Genomic DNA, 6000 nt, shown 5'->3' with positions numbered 1-6000 from the left:
CAAAAATTCCCTCAAAATAGCACTTAATACTTTTCATAATCAAGAAGTAACCTAACTTTTCATCCTTTTATTTTTTTGCCTATGTTTAGCACGATATATTCAAAGTTTCTGGAATGCATCCCTTACTTTTATCCTTCTTCCTGGAATGACATAATTCACAACTGCTGACTGCAATTTTGCTCTTTTTTAAGGATGTTACCATGCCTACAAAAGTCAGACCTAAAGGTCACCGTCTCTGAGAAAATGACTTTCTTCTGGCCAGTTTTCTGAGAGCTCCTTTGACATCCTTGTTTCTCAGGCTATAAATTATGGGGTTCAATATTGGAGTTACCACGGTATAGAACACAGATATCATTTTATCCTGCTCTTTTATGGTCTTGGAATTTGGCCGCATGTAGGTGAATATTCCTGATCCATAGAAGAGGACAACAACAATGAGGTGGGAGCCACAGGTAGAAAAAGCCTTGAGCCGCCCCTCCCCAGCCTGCATCTGGATCACAGTGGAGATGATATTCCCGTAGGAGACCAGGATCAGGGAGACGGGAGCCAGGAGGATGGCCACACCCATTGCAAAGATGGCCATTTCTGTTCTGTAAGTACCTGCTGAAGCCAGCTTCAGGAGGGCAGGGGGTTCACAAAAGTAGTGATTGATAATGTTCTGTCCTTGATGAGGGAGTTGGAAAGTAAAGGTGGTATCTACCAGAGCCACTACTGCACCACTGGCCCAGGACCCTGTGGTCAGCTGGAGACACACTTGCTGGTCCTGATGGTGGGGTAGTGCAGGGGCTTGCAGACCGCCACAGACTGGCCATAGGACATCGCTGCCCGCAGAGCACCTTCTGTGCCCCCGACCGGAAGGAAGACAATGACCTGTGTCATGCAGCCCACGAAAGAAATAGTTTTCTTCTTCACCAGGAAGTGGACCAACACTTGAGGGACAATGCTGGTAGAGAAACAGAGATCTGCAAAAGAGAGGTTTCTGAGAAAAAAGTACATGGCGTGTGAAGTTGAGAATCCGTGAAGATGAGAATGAAGATAAGCAGGTTTCCAAGCACAGTTAACAGACAAATGAGGAGAAAAAGAATAAACAGCAGGGTCTGGGTCTGTGAGTCCTGTGAAAGGCCAAGGAAGATAAATTCTGCCACAGAAGTGTGGTTTTCTTCTCCCATTGAGGTTTATGCTTGTTTCCCTGTTTGGCACAAACAAAAGTAACAAACTTTGGGTTTATGCTATTGGGCTTCCCAGGTAGCTCAGTGGTGAAGAATCTACCTGCCATGCAGGAGACACAGTTTCAATCCCTGGGTGGGGACGATCCCCTGGAGAAGAAAATGGCAACCCAGCCCAGTATTCTTGCCTGGGAAATCCCATGGACAGAAGGAGCCTGACAGGCTATTATCCATGGGATTGCAAAGAGTTGGACTGACTTAAAAGAACAACCTGTAGAAGAGGCTCATTTAAAGCCCAATTTAAAAGCTAATTGGATATTTCTAGCTTTCTGCTCTCCAGCTTGTTCTAATTGATACTAAGTAGAATTTATTCTTATTAGTTGGCTACAATTTAAATCCACTCTATTTTCCCCCCAAATCTCACAGTGCCACTTATTTACAGATAAAATATGATGTTGTTAAAACCTTCTTGGGTTTTATATGTTCTGCTATGAAGATATTAACAATTTATGTGAACTTTACTGAATGGCTATACACAGATTATTAGGAAATGACTGTGTATACTGTTAGGATTATCACCGTGTGTAAAAACAGTACCACTAACTGTTCAAAACACTATATGTTAAATTATAACACATGCTTGAAAAACATGAAACAGGTTTCAGGCATCAAATTTAATTTGACCTCTTAAGAAACAGCAAACTTTTCTTGGGTTTAAAAATATAGCCTTAGCATATCAATACTAAGGACAATTCTGTTTGGATTAAAGAATATAATAGTAAAACTAAAACAACACAAAAAAGGAAAAATAGGTTTAAGTTGTGATATATGATTAGAATTAGACTTGAAAATCACAAAAGCCTTCTAAAACACCTTGAAGGAAAAGTGTCGAATTTACAACATAAATGGAAAGACTTCAGTGAGATAATAGCATCATGAATAAATTTAAAAGATAACCTACAAACTGAGAAAAATATTTGAGGGAGATATCAGACAAAACTTAAAATACTTTACTACATTATGATTCTATATAAAACACTATGAAAATTGTTGAGTCTAAGAAATAATGGGCCAAGGACATGAACAGACTATTTACAAAGAAAAAAAGGCAAATAGCTACTAACTACAAGAAAAAAAATTCAATATTATTATGACTAAGTACAATGACAACGATGAGAGATACAGCTTTTACCTGGGAAATTAGCTGAGGTTTTAATAGCAAAAGTGACAGCAAAAAATAATAACTAGTATTTTATTGAGCATTTAACACATATCAGGCATTACTTTAAGGGTTTTATATGATCCTATTGTCCTGATAACATCTTGAAGTAGACACTGCCTTATTTTTCAGATGAGAAAATTGAGGCACAAAGAGGTTAAGTCACCCAATTAATAAATGGCAGAATTCATTAGCTCTATAATGTATAATGAAAATGCAGAGAAAAGTCAATTTTGTACAATGTAAGTAGGAAAGTTAGTATAGTATCTCTGAGAAACAATTTTGTCATATACATTAAATGACTCAAATGCTCATATGCTTTGACTGGTTCTCAGTAGTATGGATAAGGAAGAAACTATTTTTTACCAGTCCTTTCTCCCCAGGAGGAGTAAAAATCTGATTTGTAATGTGAGGCTGTTGATTGGTCCATGTTTACTACTAGGTAGAGTTATTGTGCTTTAAAAGGCCATGCTCACTTCTCTTTCTTCTCTTCTTCCTGAGAATGGACTGTTAAGGTTCCTTACTGGACCTTGAACAAGGTCACGCTTTAGAACTTTACTTGCTCTATTCTTTCATTTTTAACTAGTTCCTTGGTGTACTCATCATCACTTTGTTCTTTTGTATCATGCCACCAGTCAGAGTAATACAATGATACAATATGGATTTAAGCCATAAGGGAACTTTAAAAGAACTTTAGACTAGACCAGGTAACCCAATCCATGCTCCTCAGAGCTCTGAACTTCAGTGGCTTTAGAGACTAGCCTGATTAATAAAAAGTGGCATCTTAGTTTTCATTATTTCATGTTTCTTTTGTAGAATTCTAAGGGGAGGAATGATTAGGAAGAGAGTAGTATTAAGACCTCCTAAGTCTAATATAAGACCTCCTAAGGTGGCTGAGAGGAGCAACCCCACATCCAAGGCAAGGAGCAGTGGCTGCGCTTTGCTGGAGCAGCTGTAAAGAGATACCCCAGGTCCAAGGTAAGAGAAACCTAAGTAAGATGGTAGGTGTTGTGAGAGGGCATCAGAGGGCAGACACACTGAAACCATAATCACAGAAAACTAGCCAATCTGATCACAGGACCACAGCCTTGTCTAACTCAATGAAACTAAGCCCTGCCGTGTGGGGCCACCCAAGACGGACAGGTCATGGTGGAGAGGTCTGACAGAATGTGGTCCACTGGAGAAGGGAATGGCAAACCACTTCAGTATACTTGCCTTGAGAACACCATGAACAGTATGAAAAGGCAAAATGATAGGATACTGAAAGAGGAAATCCCCAGGTCGGTAGGTGCCCAATATGCTACTGGAGATCAGTGGAGAAATAACTCCAGAAAGAATGAAGGGATGGAGCCAAAGCAAAACAATACCCAGTTGTGGAGGTGACTGGTGATGGAAGCAAGGTCCGATGCTGTAAAGAGCAATATTGCATAGGAACCTGGAATGTTAGGTCCATGAATCAAGGCAAATTGGAAGTGGTCAAACAGGAGATGGCAAGAGTGAATGTCAACATCCTAGGAATCAGTGAACTAAAATGGACTATGGGTGAATTTAACTCAGATGACCATTATATCTACTACTGTGGGCAGGAATAACTTAGAAGAAATGGAGTAGCCATCATGGTCAACAAAAGAGTCTGAAATGCAGTACTTGGATGCAGTCTCAAAAATGACAGAACGATCTCTGTTCAATGTTAAAAATTTTTTTAAAAATAAGTAAATAAAAGAAAAAAGGACGGGGTGACTGAACTGAACTGAACTGAAGCTTAATATCTTCTAACACCCCCCAAACATTATCCCAATTTCTAAATCCAACTCTAGGAGTCCATTCTAAATAAATACTCTAAATTTCAGAAAATATTCACAAGAAAATACATTCTCATATCATATAGTGAAATAATGCTTAAAAGCAAACATTCAGACATAATGAGAGCCGAAAATAAACCCCCACATATATGGTTAATAAGATGCCAAGAATATATAATGGGGAAAGGATAATCTCTTCAATAAATGGTGTTGGGAAAACTGGATATTCACACACCAAGGAATTAAATTGGACCCGTATCTCACACAATATAAAAATTAACTCAAAATAAAGACTTAACTCCTGGAGGAAAGTATGGGGGAAAACTTCTGGACATTAGTTATGGTGATGATTCCTGGATATGACAGTAAAAGCACAAGCAATGAAGGCAAAAGCAGACAGGTGAAAGAAACTACATCCAAAGGCCTCTACATTCCAAAGCAAACACTTAACAAAATGAAAAGGTAACCTATGGAATGGGAGAAAATATTTGCAATCCATCTACCATAAAAAGTTCATGTTTAAAGTATATAAGCAAATCATACACACAATGTCAAAAGAGCAAATAACACAATTAAAATATGGACTAAAGAACTGAAAAGACATTTTTCCAAGAAGACATACAAATGGCTAACAGTTACCTGAAAAATGCTCAACATCACTGATCTACATCGAAATGTAGGTCAAAACCACAATGATTACCTCATCCTTGTTAGGATGGCTATTATTAAAAAAACAGATATAATAAATGTTGGTAAAAATGTAGAGAAAAGGGAACACTTCAACACTGTTTGTGGGAATGTAAACTGTAGCAGGTATTATGGAAAACATCATGAAAGTTTCTCAAAAAACTGAAAATAGAACTATCCTATAATCCAGCAATTTTACTCCTGGGTATATATCCAAAGAAAACAAAAACACTAATTTGAAAAGATAAGTGCACCCTGATGTTCATAGCAGCATAATTTATCAATATATAGAACAAATCTTAACATCCAACACAAATGAATGGATAAAGAAGATGTAGTATATACACACAGAGGAAGATTACTCAGCCATAAAAATAATGAAATTCTGCCATTTGCAACAAGATGGATGGACCTAGAAGGTATCAAGTGAAATATGTCAGAGAAAGACAAATACTGTATGACTTCACTTATATGTGGAATCCAAGAAATAAAACAAATGAAGGAATATAACAAAACAGAAATAGACTCGCAGTTCTTGAGAACAAACTCGTGGTCACCGAAGGGGAGAAAGACAGAGGGAAGAAGTAGGAGATTAAGAGGAACCAAATACTGTGCATAAAGTAAGTAAGCTACATGGATATATTTTACAGTACAGAGAGTATAGTCAACATTTTATAGTAAATTTAGAGTATAATCTATATGTTAAAACACTAAATCATTGTGTTGTACACCTGAAGCTAATATAATATCATAAATCAAGTATATCTCATTAAAAAATGGTTAAAGAAAATGTTGGATATACACACAGTGGAACATTATTCACCCTTAAAAAGAAGGAAATCCTGCTATTTGTGTTGACATGGATAAACTGAGAAAACTTTATGCTAAGTGAAATAAACCAGACACAGAAGTCCAAATACATAATATCACTTATATGAGAAGTATAAAATAATCAAACTCATAGAAGCAGAGGGTTGCCAGGGGCTTTGGGGAGGAGGAAATGGGGAAATATTAGTCAAATGATACGAAATTTCAGTTACACAAGATGACTTCTAGAGATGTACTGTATAGCATAGTTCTTGTAGTTATTCAAAGAAATATTTCCTTTTCCAGTTATTTTTGAAAT

The 6000-nt window shown here is 37.3% G+C and overlaps 1 pseudogene; it reads right to left on the bottom strand.

Annotated features, from left to right (window-relative positions):
- Positions 1–226: 226 nt before the first annotated feature.
- On the bottom strand, positions 227–1211 carry LOC136174798 (olfactory receptor 2D3-like; annotated as a pseudogene).
- Between the last annotated feature and the right edge of the window lie 4789 nt (positions 1212–6000).

Source organism: Muntiacus reevesi, chromosome 9 (genome assembly GCF_963930625.1).
Source record: "Muntiacus reevesi chromosome 9, mMunRee1.1, whole genome shotgun sequence".
Classification (NCBI taxonomy): Eukaryota; Metazoa; Chordata; class Mammalia; order Artiodactyla; family Cervidae; genus Muntiacus; species Muntiacus reevesi.
Note: the sequence above shows the minus strand (reverse complement) of the source record. Positions and strands in the feature narration are given on the sequence as shown.